Raw genomic sequence first — 16,455 nt, 5'->3', positions numbered from 1 at the left:
CTGGATTCTTCAGTGGATTCCTAGCTCGAGCTCAGGATTGGTTGCTATTTCACTTGCTCCCTCCCTTAACACCACACCACACAGGAGCCCACACAAATTGCTCCATCTATTGTCCTAGTTATACAGTGGAATGGCTGGGTGTTTCTATTAAGATACTTGCATTTCCATGCCACATGGAGGATGATCAGCCTTGAACCAATTCTATGGTGTCTCCTAAAGGTGTGCAGAAAAAAAGTTCAGTAAATTTCAAGTTAGGATTTATTGGCAGCAATTTTTCCCCAGTAAATCCAAAATAAGCTGAATACCCATACTGGTAAATGAATATTTCGGCTTTATTTTTGGTTTCTTGAAAAAAGCTCGAGTCCATTATAGTCTATGGATTTTTTTGTTTTTGTTTTGCAAAGCTCCTGTGCGGGCATTTGTAGAGGTAAAATCACAAAAATTACAGGGTAGCTGCAAGGGGCTCTCCTTAGATGGACACTGAAGTTTGGTGACATTTGGGACAGGGGTCCAATTTTATGGGCCCCCAAAGGGGTTGCCCCCATCCTCCAGGAATTTGCGAGCTGAGCTGTCAATCGGTTTTCAGATTCAGAAGGTCAGCGTTGCTAAGGACTGGTGGTTGATTGGCAAGCTGGGGCCTAAGAGTCTGGGGACTACATTCGTATCTGGATCGCTTTACATGATGTCCATTCAAATTAGCTTCCAAACTGAGGAAAATGGCTTAAATGCAAGAAAAAAAGGCACAGAAAACTGTCCTTAGCCATCAAAAACCTGATTTCAAGAGATGGTCTCAGTGTGGGGGAACAAAGCCACTACGCAGGGCGATCTTCAGTTTGAGAGCAGGTTTTCATGAGGGGGGGAGTCAGCCAAAGTCATGACCAAAGAGGCTCTTCTGAAGGAGATTGCTCATCTGCGCAGGTGAGGAGTCTTCTTCAGAAGTCCTATCAGCAGCTGTTGAAGCTGGTGCTTTTAGTTGGAGGGTATATCCCTCTGGGCAGGGCTGGGTGAGCCCCATCTTTTAAATGCCCCTTCTGCTATCCATATTAATCCACTGAATGGTGATGGATAGTTTGGTCTGACCAAGTTGGCTCCGATTACACAACCCCTACCTCAAAAGGGCTCCAACTATGGGGTTCTAACAAAACCAGTAAAAGATAGAAAAATGGGAGAATTCTGCCTTCTCCCGTGCATCTGAGCAAAGGCAAATAGCCGTAACCCAAAAAGCTAAATATCTATTCGGCTTTTTGGGAATCGCCTATTCAGCTTTGGGTAGATTCCCAGGTTTTGGTATTTGGCCGAAATAAAACCCGAATATTGCCGAAACGGCTAATTTTGGGTTTATTTTCGGTTTGGGTTTATTGATATGCACAGCCCTTGTGCCCCTGTTCCAGAAAGTAATTAGGCATCATTATTGTCTACAGGCTCTTTTGGGACATGGAATTCTCAGTGCCTAGAGCTCCAGTAGCCACATTTAGAGGCACTCGCCCTTCTATAAGGCTGCCTTCCCTGTATGGCCCACAGATGTCCAATCTCTATCCATCTGCTGCCATCTAGTGGCCTTCTTTTTAGTTGACATCTTAAAACTTGCAGAGACCATTTTTTTCTTCATAGCTGCAGCTCTCAAACTATCAACCCAAGGACTTCCATTTTTGTTCAAAATTGTTTGCATTCCCTCAGGCTTTCCTCTATTCCCTTGCTTGCACACATCACTTACTCAACAGCCAAATTTTTTGGGCAAGGCACAATATGCCCTGTGAAGACTTCTGCCTTATCCTCAAAACCATACAGTGCAACCCTTATCAGCCACCCTTTAATAGCAAGTTTAAGAAAAATGTTTGTATTGTCCATACGTGGCCTACAAGGTCAAGTCTTATGTGGTAGTCGATTCTCTAGAATCACAGTTCAAAAGGCCCTTGCTTGAAATATTGTCGAAGGCTTTCACGGTCAGAGTTTATTGGTTCTTGTAGGTTATCCGGGCAGTGAAACTGTGGTCTTGGTATTTTCTTTCCTGACGTTTCGCCTGCCACAGCTGCTGGCGAAACGTCAGGAAAGAAAATACCAAGACCACGGTTACACAGCCCGGATAACCTACAAGAACCAATGCCCTTGCTTGAGTTCTACTGAATCTCACCCTTTGATCGGAAGGGACTTTCTGCCAGAAACAGCAAGAAATCTCCCATTTGGTTAACATAGGTAGAGCCCCTGAACAGGAATGGGAAGAGGCATGGAAAAGCTTTCAGCATTGCTCAGAATCACACAAAACGTGAATTTCCTGTATGCATTGGAAAACTACATGAAAAAGCAGTTTTGTTTTATATCTGAAGTAACTATTGGTCATTTGACACGAGTCGGGACACAGGTGCTCAATGCTAGTGGGGTGTAGTGGTTAAGAGCTGTGGACTCTAATCTGGATAGCTGGGTTTGATTCCCCACTCCTCCACATGAGTGGCGGACTCTATTCTGGTGAACTGGGTTTGTTTCCTACACATGAAGCCAGCTGGGTGACCTTGGGCTAGTCACAGTTCTCTTAGAGCTCTTTCAGCCTGACCTACCTCACAAGGTGCTTGTTGTGGGGAGAGGAAGGGAAAGAGATTGTAAGCCGGTTTGATTCTCCTTAAAAGGTAGAGAAAGTCGGCATGTAAAAACCAACTCTTCTTCTTCCTCCTCAGACTTTAGAGCAGAGGGACAACCCTCTAAAAACCTTTAAAAGTCTTTGTCACCCCACTCACCTCCAAACACTGCAAGGGGTGAGGAGAGGCTTCATGCTTCACCCCATGACATTTTAACCAACAGCAGTGGCCATGTGGGGGGCTATTTCTCCCTATTTCTAGTTCCATGTGTCCTGGAAATGGACAAGTGGAGCATAAGGAAGGGGGAAACAGCCCCCCCCATGGTTAAAACAGCATGGGAAGGAAGCCCTTCCTGCCCACATCATATGGAGCTGTGCTGGGTGGCCGGGCAGGGTGAAGGTGGAGAGGTTGGGTGCCAGCTGGAGGCTCAGAAAAGGGGGCTCACAGTGGTGAGGATGCACCCTCCCTGCCCAAGCCTCGCCATGATGCAGGATAGGATCCTGCTGGGCCAGATGGTTTGAAGTTCTGCCCTCCAGGTGCCTCAACCAATCACTTTCCAACAGTGGATTTGAATGGGGAAAGGGGGGTAGAGTTTGGCAGTTTAACTGCTGGGCAACTGACAGAATTGAGGTTTGTTGGGTTTTGGTGAGAGGAGGGTTAGGAGGTCTTCTGGGTAGGCAGGGTATTTTAAAGATAGGTAGGGTTGACGTGCTGTGCCTGCCAAAAACAGTTACAACATGGACCAGAAAGGCTTTTAATGTTTATGTCTGAATCAGTCAAACAAGAAACATGGTTTGTAGCAGTTATTCTTTCTCATGCCCCAGGTCTCCAGTAACTTGGTTACTATAATATTGAGTCAATTTGCAAGATCTGAGCAAGGCTGTCAAAGACAGGGCATTTTGGAGGACTTTCATTCATAGGGTCGCCATGAGTCGGAAGCGACTTGACGGCACTTAACACACACACATAATATTGAGAGAGCTGTAGAAAAGGACAACAAAGGAACAACCAAGCTACACAGACCACAGAAATAAACCAGTTTCTTAGTTGTTTTCTTTGAGCCCATGGTGTGGTTCCATCAAGCCTATAATCTCCTCATAACAGGGCAAATGAATGCCGGTTGGCACCCTGAGCCCAGGTATTGCCCTCATTGAGGACTAGTAGACTAATTGGCTGCACTAAGCTTCACTTATAAAAATAAAAGTATAAAAAGAAAAAAGGTTTGTAGGGTGTGAAATCAAGTCCCTAGCTTCTAGATCTGAAGATGGTGTGTCATCAGTCCCACCCAGCCCTGCCTGGCTGCAGCAAATGATGGGACCTGCAAAGTATGGGAACCACCAGCCTGGCCTGGCTGTGGAAAATCTCTGCCCAGCCTGCCCTCACAGCATGTACTTTGCTGCAGCAAAGCTAGGCTGGGCCGACGCATGCTGTTCTTTGCCTTGGCCAGGCCAGGCTGGGAGTATCCTGTCCTTTGCTTCAGCCTGGCAGGCATGTCTCATCCTTTGCGACAGCTGGTGGCTGTGGTGAGGGGTGACTCCAATGCGGGGAGGTCCCCCAGACCATCAATCCACCAGGTATCTTTCTAGTGACCTTAATGGCCAACCCATAGGGTTGCCACATCCCTCTTCACCACCAGTTGGAGGTTTTTGGGGTGGAGCCTGAGGAAGGCAGGGTTTGGGGAGGGGAGGGGCTTCAGTGCCCTAGAGTCCAATAGCCAAAGTGGCCATTTTCTCCAGGTGAACTGATATCTGTCAGCTGGAGATCAGTTATAATAGCAGGAGATCTCTGGCTAGTATGTGGAGGTTGGCAACCCTACCAACCCACCCCTGGATTGGCCTTGTCTGGCATAGAGTATCACATTATGGCCCACTGTATTAATAAATTCTTATAATATTTAGAGTTTCTTTATCAACTTTATTGAACAGGTTTTTTAGTACACAGTTTGACTTTAATACAAAAACTTTAATACAAAGTTCTTAATACACAGTAAAAAGAGTGGAGAAAACAACCCAATAGGAGAAGAGAAAAGAAATGTTTTATCAAACATGAACCTTGCTACTAATGCATATTAATCTCTTGAATAAATTCAAATACTCATCTAAGTGAATGAGGCATCATCATCTAATAAAACCCCAAAGAGGACAGTTTACCAGGTTAATGTAAGCCGACAGATTCCTTCAACAGCGTCTATAGACACATGGCTTTTTAAAAAGCTTTCAGGGTTTAGAAATCCCTTAGCTATGCATATTTGTAAAATTAATGATTCCATTACAGCCGCTTCTTAGACACCAAGAGAGTATTAAAGGAAGAGCCGCAGATTTTCAGGGACCAGTGTGTTCCATTATATTTGCATTTAAAAGGCACACAAGGACTTTATTTTCAAGATAGTTTCAGAGGGTTGCTGTGTTGGTCCACAGTAGAACAGCTAGATTTGAGTCCAGTAGAACCTTAAAGACCAACAAGATTTCAGGGTTTGAGCTCTTGAGAGTCAAAGCTTCTTTTGCCAGACACAATGCCTCGAATTTAGCTATTTATTTTCAAGGCTGAACAAGTCATCCCTGAATTGCATTGTATAATTTTCTCCATCTCGTGAAAGGTTTCCATTCCATAATATAAAGCCATATTGCATCATCCCACGGGTGGAAAAGGGTGCCCACCAAGTCATAACATCTGAAGCAGAAATGTGGAGATATCCAATAAATACAACTGATCTTTCGAGGGTGAAAAATGACTCTTCGTTGCTTCTTCCACCGCAAACCATTTTATTTGGTTCCATATCCCATATAGCAAATCCACAACTGTAGAAATAGCTAACGTTAGCATTTCTACAAAGTAATATTGCCACATCCTTAGCACTGGCACGTACCTCTCCCACCTGGTTTTTATGGCCTCTTTTTATAGATGCTGCCTCAAGGCAGGCAATGTCTATTGTAAGCTCTTTTCAGTTTAATAATAATTTGTCTGCATTTATAAGGAACACACTTCTCGTGTTATTCAGTTGACAACCATTTTATAGCCTTAAGGTGGGAATTCTGAGGAAAGAGCGGAGTAGCTATCTTTGGGTTTGCAGAACAAATAGTGGGCTTTACAGAAACAGAAGGTCTTAATCGAGGCTTGCTTTGGGGGCACAGACAGGATAGTTCGTGTCGATTCCAAGGCAATGGGTTAGGTAGTGAGGTGAAAGCAGGTGTCAAGGAGCTGTGGTTCCCACAATTCCTCGCTGAAGCTATTTCAATGGTTCAGGCTTTGGGGCCTGCTTAAGTTTGATATTAAACTCTGAACAGTTGGATTGCAGGCATTCCAGCTGACAATTTACAGCGGTGGGAACGGTTTCACTTGTGAAGATTCACTCCTACTGGGAGGGAGGTAACACCCAGCTGTGGGTCATCTACAGCCCTGCCTTGTCCTCCCTAAATTGAAGGCCATTTGTTACCAGGGACACAACTCTGTTGGATAAGTGCTTATCTTGTTTCTGAGGAGTGTCAGGCGAACTGGGTTCTGCAGGCCCGGTTCACCTACAAACCTTTCGGATGCAATAGTGGGTCAATGTTTGACTCAGCATTAATTACTGGTTCATGGATATCTGTAGAGTTTTATCGAGGCCCAATGGATCGTGATTGTGGTTAGAAAGAATTAGGTCAAGCACACAATAAAACAGAGTCAAAGACTTTTCTCTTGATCAAACAAAATCCTTTACTTTCCTAAAAATAGGGAGGGTTACCTGGAGTAAAAACAAATAACAATCTTTCTATCTGGTTCCCTATAAATCTTGCTAGGAATGCTAGGAGGTACTAAGGCTTGAATCCCTTTTGTCTGTGTCCCAGCTCAGGAGAGCTAAGAACAGACATCTTGCTTCTGTGAGATTCAAAAGTAACTAACACATCCTGCCCCAAAGTTTTCGCACCTTTAACAAAGGAACAGGGTAATAAACAATTCTGACTCCGTGCCTTTCTGCATGTTTGCAATGGCGATTCCCTAGCCAATAGAATACTTACATCTGTCATTTCATCATCACCTTGAGACTATCTAAACTGTTGATATAAACAAGTTAACCCTTTAACTGCCCTGACAGAAATGGAACTCGCATTGAATCCCTAATAATATCCTCGGAATCTCATTGGGTCTCATGGGCTCACTCCACTGAGATTGGGACGATAAATGTAGCCAGTTGGGAACCATAATCTATGAACGCTTGGGGTATGCAGCCAGCATGTCGGGCTTCATCAAAACCCGTTTTGATTTACCCTTTTAGGGCGGAACTCTGTCAGACTGACTTTTGGAACGATTCGGGATGCTGAATCAAGATGCAATAACTTTTGTGGAACTGGTAAACCTATTTGAAACTTGCCTAAGCTTTTTGCCAAACTTTTGAACCTTAGAATCTTAATGTGTAGTTAGCCTCACGAATCCTTTTGCCTTCTGTAATGAGCACAAATCTTTGAAATAAATCTTTAAACTATATTTTGGTTGTGTTCTTTGGCTTTGCGGGCTTCAAGCTCTAAATCTAAGCGCCTTATTGTTTTGTGGGCCCACCTACCAAACCCAACCCTTCGACAATATTCCCAACCCTTTTGTTTGTGCAGCCCTCCCCTGTTGGGCCTCCTACCCTGCAGGGAGAGCGCTGCACCCTAATTTGGCTTCAGTGGGCAGAGGCTGCCCTTATCCTCTGCCTGGGGTTAGACTGAGTGAATAAGGGCTGGTGGCAGACTACCGGCTGAGCCCAGGGGACTCCTGTGCTCAGTGTTTGTTTAGAAGTACCTTTTGGACCACCTTTAAAGAGGAACGCCCAGCGGATGCTTGGCAGCTTTCCTCTACAATAGGGTTGCCAGGTCCCCCCACACCACTGGTGAGAGCTTTTTGGAAGTGGGGCTTAGGGGTCGATCCACATACATGTGCCGCAATGAATTAATTTCCGGGTTTAACCCTGAGTGCTGGCGTTGCACAGGATGCTCTAGCACTGTCCTCCAAAAACTCTATGGAAACCATAGAGTTTCGGGGTGAGAATGCAAGAGCATCCCTGTCACTTCCAGGGTTAACCTGAAAGTGACATCATTGTGCTTCATGCACACCGATGGCTTCCCCCCCCTTCAGCGGGCCTGCTCCTAGCTGAAGGGTGGTTGGCAGCCTGCTTAATTGGTGAGCAATTTCACAGGCCCACTGCAAGCATTCATGGGAAACTGAGTTTTCCCATGACTCTTTGGAGAGGAAGCAGCCATTACAGACTGTGAAAAGTAAGCCTTTTTAAAATTCTCCCTGGGGGCATTTTTGGAGGTAGAGTCACCAAATTCACAGCATAGCTTCAAGGGACTCTCCTTGCATAAACCCCAAAGTTTGGTAAAGTTTGGAACAGGGGGTCTGATTTTACGGGGTCCATGCTTCTCTATGGAGGAGGCGGTGACCCGGACCCCATAAAATTGGACCCCCTGACCCAATATTTACCAAACTTTGGGGTTCATGCAAGGAGAGTCCCTTGAAGCTACCCTGAAATTTGGGGACTCAGCCTCCAAAAATGCCTCCCCCAGAGCTCATTAAAAAAATTCCCATAGTGAAAAACCTGAGGAAAGCCGAAAAAAGCCGAATACCTATTTGGCTGCCTCGGCGATCTCCTATCCAGCTTTGTCTTTATTCTCAGGTTTTGGTATTCGGTAAAACCAAAACCCGAATATTGCCAAAACGGCTAAGTTCAGGTTTATCAATATGCACAACCATAGTACAGATTTCAGGAGGCCAATATTGATCAATGGCCGCTACTCTCAATAAGGAGTTTGTATTCCAAAACTACCTGAGTGTTTGGAGGTTTCTGTCTAATAAAACTGAAACATCTAGAGGTGTTAAGCTAGGCTTTGGGAGTTCTTTTCCACATCTATTTCAATGTGATCAAAGGACTTCATAATCCTGACCCCTCATTTTGTTTAGAACCATACATTTGTGGCCTTTTTATATACCAACAATGTTGCATCACTATCAAATATTCAAGCTAGTTTACGATGTCTGTAAAAATGTTTTGTCTGTTGCCTTGAACAGCATCTTTCCGTCAACTACGCCAAAACCAAAACTGTGTGGTAGTCATGATAGTCAATTAATGGTCATCAAATTGAACATTAAAGGTTTTTAAGTATCTTGGAGTAATTTCAATTATTCCACTGCTTGAAAATCATCCTTGCTAATAAACTGCTAGTAGTGAAGTCCGCACAGGCTATGTTTCTGCTGCTTCCATGTGGACTCTTCCATCTTGCCTCTCCAAATGGAGTAGGGGGAGGGTTGAGTTTCGGTATGATGTCGTTGTGCCATCATCCACCTTCCGGGTTTTCCCATCCCTCTTTGCATGTGTTTCTGAGTGTTTTGCCTGCGTTTTCTGGATGCTGGCTAAACAACTGGCAAAATGGGTGGGGAAAGCAAGGTGACCCCTGACAGTCAGAAAATGCATGCATAATCAAAAACAAAGCCCTGAAGTAGTCGGGGGTGGTGGTAGCCGCGAGGTAAACACCCATGCATAAAAGGCTCCGGATACTTCCTAATAGAAAAGAATGGCTGTTAAAAGTTCATGATACTCTACAAATGGTAAAATTAACTGCGCTGCAACGTTTTAGGAACGTGAACTATGAAGAAGAAAGTTGGCAACCTTTGATTAGCTATTTCAATTTAGTAGTAAAGCAATGCATAGAATAGTGTGGGTTGTTAATTAGAAATGAATGTCAGCTGATTTTCAAACTGAATATTGTTTTGCATAATTATAATGTATGTAATGATATTACAATGGGTATTATATTATTTTTTAAAATTAAAAAAATGGGGGGAATAGAGGGGGAGGAGGCTGTGTACACTGCCCTAAATTCCTTGAAGGAAGGGCAGTATATGAATTAGACAGATCTTTGTCAAATGTGTGACCATCATTGTCACAAGTATATTTCATCCTTAACCTTCCCTTCCCTTAAGGAAGACATTTACAAGCCTACGTTTCCAAACAAATATAATGTTGCATTACACACCAGTATCGTGTGTGGTCCTTGAGTGTGGTGGATGATACTGAGCACTACATTTGATATTGCCTCCTTCATAAGGGTCCCAAAGATCTCTTTTTCATTACTGGTCCCGTATAGGAATTCATTCAATTATACCATTAACTGTGCTGCATTATCACACAAGGATCTATTGATTCCATATGGAACTGCATATGTCTCTTGGAGAGTTTGGTGCCATTGTGAAGGGAATTAGACTGTCAGAGATAGATGGATCTGAAGTTACTCAAGGTGACCAGCAACATCAAACATGATTTACATCAACAGTTTGGAAATCCAATCGCAATCATTGGTCTTTTATACATGGCTGTTTCACTTGCTGAAACTCCTCCAATGACTATTGTCTTTGCAGGAGATTTGTTTTTCTATTTCATTTATTAAAACATTATATTAATAGCACATGGCAGAACCAAAGTTTCAAACAGCCACCCTTGTCCAAAGCTAAAGACAACATAGTACCTTTTTTTAAGACGAGCCCAAACAACACAAAATAGTATTATTTATACCAGAGGTATCAATAGGTTTGACAGGTCCCTCTTCACCACCGGTGGGAGGTTTGGGGGGCAGAGCCTGAGGAGGGCGGGGTTTGGGGAGGGGACTTCAATGCCATAGAGTCCAATTGCCAAAACGGCCATTTTCTCCAGGGGAACTGATCTCTGTTGGCTAGAGATAATTTGTAATAGCAGGAGATCTCCAGCTAGTACCTGGAGGTTGGCAACCCTAAGTATCAAACTCAATTGTTACGAGTGCCGGATATGATATAAATGCCACTTGGTCGGGCTGTGTCATGCCTCGCCAGCCCAGATCAGGACTGCGGTGGGGGGGGGAGTGCCTGCCTCGGCTGGCTCACAGGCAGGATAAGAGTTCTCAAGGGGCTGGATCCAGCCCCCAGGCTTTATGCTTGGCACCCCTGATTTATATCCTTTTCTCCCTGGTGGGGACCCAAAGTAGCATAGAAATAGGTCTCCACTTTATCCTCACAATAACGTCTCTGTGAGGTAGGTTAGGCTGAGAATATCTGACTGCCCTAGGGCCACCCAGCAAGCTCCCACGGGCAGAGTGGGGATTCAAACCTGGGTTGCCCAGATCATAGTCCAATACTCTAACCCCTACGCCACACTGGCTGAAGAGCATGCAGACTTCTGCGTTCTCAGGAACACTTCATCCAGTTGTATGGTTATGGTGGGGTGGGGAGGAAACAAAGCTGTTTCAGGTCATGGATGTAAGGGCTTTTGTCCGCACCCTGAATAGAATGTCAGGTCGGCTTAAATAAATCAATGGGCACCCCAATGGAACTGGTGTCAGGTTGGACCGCTGGCCTTCAACAAAGGATAAAAGAGGGAAGCAATAGCTGCCTCCAGTTACAAATATTAAAATGTGATGTTCATCAGATGTCCCTTAACAGGCTGAGAGCAGAGGACAAGGCAGATGGAGAGTCAATGGAAGCCAAATTGGGTAATACTGCCCAATTTGCCAAATTAGCCAAATTGGTTAATGTGTAATTTGGCTTCCATCAGCTCTTTCTCTAGTGGATTATCTAACATTAATCTCAGTACCATTAATATAATGACTACCATGTTTTCCCTTCTGCTGTCAGCCTTGTAAAGAGCTTGTGTGTTCTTCCCAGAAGGCCAAAGCTGCCACCTGATATTAGCTCCACCCAGCAGCCACCCATTTAAATCTACCCGGCCTTCTACAGAAAATACAAAACTAAGGCTTTAAGATCATGTCCTGAAATTTCTTCTTCTTTTCAGTGCCATCCCAGCCTGAGTTCCAAAAGAGTCCCCAAAAAACCTCAAAAACGTGCACGCTGTGCTTATTCGGCTGAATTCAATACAAGCGATTACATGACTTTTATTTGTAGCAGAACTGAAAAATTCTGTCATCAGAAAACAAAACACTCCATATCCTAAATATAAAGCCTTCTGTGATATTATGTCCTTACATGCCTTCCTAAAAATCAGCAGGGAGGGATAGAGATCCTTCCTAATTCCTCCATAAAAATCAGCCCAATGACCAGGGGCCGAAGGAGCGCACAGATCTACAAGAGAGACTTTTCAGCTGCCTCCCAGTTTTGGCTAGAGATAATTTGTAATAGCAGGAGATCTCCAGCTAGTACCTGGAGGTTGGCAACCCTAGGTATCAAACTCAATTGTTATGAGGGCCGGATATGATATAAATGCCACTTGGTCAGGCCGTATCATGCCTCACCAGCCCAGATCAGGACTGTTTTCAGTTGCCTCCCGGTGCATTGCTAATTATTCTCAACACATTCTGGAGATGATTGATATGTTTACTGTTCAGTTTTCAATAAGAGCATAAGAAGAGCCCTGCTTGATCAGACGAGAAATTAATCAAGTGCAGTTTCCTGTTTCACGCAGTAGCCAAAATAGTTGCCCTGGGGTGCCAAATAAACAGGGCATAGAGGCCGAGGCCTTCCCCTGGCACTGCCTCCCAGCCCCGGGATTCAGACATTTCTTGCCACTGCATAGGGATGATCTCTTCAGTCATCATCATCATTACCTTTACATTACATTGCATTTACATCAGCATACAATAAACAGAATTGTGAAAACGGTTAAAAGAGGTTACATTAAAATGACATTACTTAGAAGTACGAACAAACTGCTCGCAAATCCTTTGTGCAGACAGGAGAAAACTAGCTACTTGTTGGGTGACAGAGAGGTTTCTATCAGATAAAAGGTACATCACCAACTGCTGATCTGAGAGACGTTGATCACTGGGCAGTAGGGGTTTAATATAGGTATTCCTCGGCCTCGTGTAAAGCTGGCAGTACAACAGCACGTGGGTTAAGTGTTCAGGATCCCCAGTCTTACATGAACAATACCTATCAATAAAAGGGATTCCTTTGTATCTTCCTTGTAGAATAGCTGAAGGAAGAATGTTAAGTCTAGCGAGCATAAAAACTCTGCGAATGTCCGGTGACTCCAAATAAGACCAGTAGGAAACTGTAGCTCCATAAGTCGGAGTAATACCATGAAACATGGGGGAACAGTGTCTATTAGCTAGGGAGGTTAGGGTCTGCATTTCTATATCTAGTAGGCGCTGACGTATCAGCCTAATTGCTTGCTCTTTCCCAAGCATCAAAAGAGAATCAAATGGAATACCGATCTCTTCAGTCACTATATCTGTCGATGGCCGTCTCCTCCATGAATCTGTCTAATCTCTTTCTCTGGAAGTGAAATCCACAATTTAATGGCTCATTAAGTGAAGAAGTTCTGCCTTTTGTCTGCCCTGAATCTGTTGCCCATCAAGTTCTAACATGATGCACATGATACAAATCCAATCAAGCTAATTGTTGGAGTATCCTGGCCCACATTATATTCAGGCACTCTTGCACACACCACTGCTTGCCGTGGAAGCTAAGGATATCTGTTTTCGGCAGGCATAATCAGAGCTTCTGAGAGCCACAATGGGCCCCCATGGGGTGGAAATTCCACCTGCCCCCCCATGACCCTGATCCAAAACAAATATCAACATCTATTAATAGATTTGGAAATACTGTCAAAACACCTCTCCGGAAGTCTAAGGGTGATGGGTGCACAGTTAAGGTGGGTGGTGGTTATCGGGGCACTATATATTTTATAAATTTTACTGTATAACCGTAATGTTACTGAATGTAGAAGTGCTCTTTTTGAGAGTGCGTATTTTAATGTTGTTTTTGTATTATGATTTTAGTTTTTATATTTTTTTAAATTTTTTATATTGTTATCATTGTTTTGTTGTTGCTTAGTTTATTTTTTGTTATGTTTAATTATAAAAAAATCAATAAAATTTAATTTTTTTAAAAAAAATCAAAACAAATCACGTGGCTTTCTGTTACTGTGAGTAGAATAATAATGGTTACCTGGGAATAAGCCCCACTGAATTAAGTGAGGCATGTGTCTCTCTCAAACAGTACTAAACTGCAAAAAGATTTCTAACTAGGAAAAAAAAAGACTCACAGCATGTTTAATGGGGGAAGGAAAACTGGGGAGGTCATTTTCATCATCCAGGGAGAGGAGGCAGGATAGCCAAATCTCCAGCTGATGTTGTCTTCCTGCATTTATACTTGTATAACTTTTGAAAACGATTCTAGTCTCCTGATGCTAAAATCCAGGTAGCTCCAGCTCTCTCTCCTATTCCATTCCATTCCATTCCTGCTGCTGCCTCCTTAAAGAGGAAAAAAGAAAGCAGGAAATAATTTCCAGAGTGGCCTAATCCATGTTCCTGATCAGATTGAAGGGACAGGTCCTTAGTAGATAGAAGTCAGCCTACAGAATTGGCTAAATCTTTTGGGAGTAATCCTAAACAGGTTTCTCTAGAAATAAGTCCCATTTTATTCAATTACGCTTACCCCCAGCTTTTTGTTTTCTTTGCATATGAGGTTTTAAAAATTTAACATGTAATATGTTAAATTTTTAAAACCTCATATGCAAAGAAAACAGAAAGCTGGGGGTAAGCGTAATTGAATAAAATGGGACTTATTTTTGCATGGAAACGATATGGAAGAATTTAAACTAACATGGTCAAAGGCCTCCTCATATTGGGATAAGATGGCAAAAATGAATTTTACGATGTTGTTTAGTGAAGTATAGAAAATAAATTTTTAAATAAATTAAATTTTAGATAATAGATAAATAGATAGATAAATAAAGACTACCAGACACTTCTTCGGAAGTCTGGTGATGGGTCACTTATTCTTTTTGGTGGGTGGTGGAGAAAGGGTATTTTTTGAATAATTAGATTGAAGATTGTATTGAAAATTGAATGGTATTGAATATGTTGTATAAATACCCTTTTACACTTTTCTTTTGTTTTTAATACTATTGTATTTTTTTGTTCGTTTTTTTGTTTTTATATTGTATGTTTTGTTAAAAATTTAATAAAAATTATATATATATAAAAAATTTTTAACATGTAATATGAATTAATTACAAGGTATCATAGCTCCATAGCATGCATTTTAATGGGAATTGCAACTGTGTTTCTTTCTTACTAACAAGCATGTGTAGCAATATCTGCAGGCTGAGAATTCAATTCACACAAGGGGATGAAAACGCTGTGTTACATAATGTCAGATAGGGCTTCTGACAGTTCCGTTCCCAACAAGATGGTTTCCCCGCGAACAAGATGGAGTTCTCTGTGCACTCCTTCCCCCCCCCCCCGTTTTGCACACGAGCTCCGGCCAGGGATTTACAATTGTATGGGGATCAATCTCCGATCTGATATCGGGTCCCGCGCACAAAGCCGAGAGCTCGGCCATCTCCTCCACTGATTGCTCATAATTGTTTCTGTTTCAGTTTTACTTAAGTCGTTACCGGCAGGAAACGACTACATTGTCTCTTTGTTCCTGTAACCCTATTGTATCAGCCCTATATATGTATCCTCTCTCCCCCAGTCATGTATTCCAACCTTGTTTGTCTCCTTACTGAAATCACTACTTTCGGATTAATCTTTGAATCGCTGCTCTGCCTGGATTTCAGTTCTATTGCCTGAAATGCCGTGCATTTGCTGAAGCCTGACACATAAGTACAACAAAAATACAGCAAAATTAGGCTAACAATCAGGTAAGAGCAATAAGTGCAAATTGAATATATTCTCAGGTAAGTACTATTATCAATTGATAATTACTATGATACAATATGACACTTTCACATCTTGAATACATCAAATAAATTTGCCATAACTCGGATAACAAGAGGACATCACGTTATAAGTAATTATAAGCAGTGGCGTAGCGTGGGGGGTGCAGGGGGGGCCGGCCGCACCGGGCGCAACATCTGGGGGGGCGCGCTCGCACTCGCAGCTCTCTGCCCCGAGGGGCCGGGTCTCCATGGCTGGGGGAGGGGGGCAGACCCCCCCCGTCCCCAGCAGCCGTTCTTCTCCAGAGTCCGCTCCAGCCTCGCCCGCCAGGGTCTCAAGGGGAAGCCTCCCCTCCGGCAAAAGGGCGCTTCACCCGACCCGCCACCCCTTTCCTCTCCAGTGGGGACCCAAGACGGCTCACGTCGTTCCCCTCTGCGGCATGTTATCCTCACCCCCACCGGGTGAGGTGGGCCAGGCGGAGAATGCACGCGCTTGGCCGAGACCACCCAACACGCGTGCACGACGCAGCCGGGATTCGACCCCTGCCCCGCCGAGCCGAGCGTCCGCCAAGCCACCCTTCCTGGCGCCGCAGTCGGCCTGGCCGCTTGCTGGCAGGGAGGCAGGCAGGCCGGCCCCGCGCCTCCGCGCCAGCCCGGGGGCACGCGCAGCCCCCTGGCCCGCTCACCTGCGCGGCGTCCAGGTGGCTCTTGCTCTTGCTGCGGGGCCAGCAGACGTGGCGCAGGGAGGCGAGGCCCGGCCCGGCCCCCTCGCCAAGCACCTGCGCGGCACAGGGAGCGGAGCCAGCCCGGCCCCTGCGCGGCACAGCAGCCCCGCTCCCGCGGGAACACGCCCTTTCGGCGCAAGGCCGGCCCTTCGGCTTCTGCCGCCGGCCTTTCCTTCCAAGCCAGCCCCTGGAGCACGACCTGCAGCAAGACCCCCTCCCCAAGCCCCAGAAATCAAGCTGCCCTCCCTTCTGCGCCCCCCAGCAAAGCCAAGATTTGAACCCAGGCCTCCCAGGCCCCAGTTAGCACAACATGCTCTGCAGGGGACCAGTGCCCCCCCCCCACAGGCCCTCTCCTTGGAAACACATTACAGCCCTGGCGGAGGCTGTGGACACCAGGATGCTCTTCTGAGAAGTGTTTGAAAATAAACTTGTATTTAGATGCATTTTACTTTAATTACATCAGTATTTTCATAACAAACAATACATGTGCTTAGGGGGTAAGGGTTTCTTTAACTAATCTAGTGGAAGAGACTCGAGTGCTAAAATCCACGGGTTA

The sequence above is a fragment of the Euleptes europaea genome, chromosome 1 (assembly GCF_029931775.1).
Source record: "Euleptes europaea isolate rEulEur1 chromosome 1, rEulEur1.hap1, whole genome shotgun sequence".
Lineage (NCBI taxonomy): Eukaryota > Metazoa > Chordata > Lepidosauria > Squamata > Sphaerodactylidae > Euleptes > Euleptes europaea.
This window is presented reverse-complemented; position numbering follows the sequence as displayed.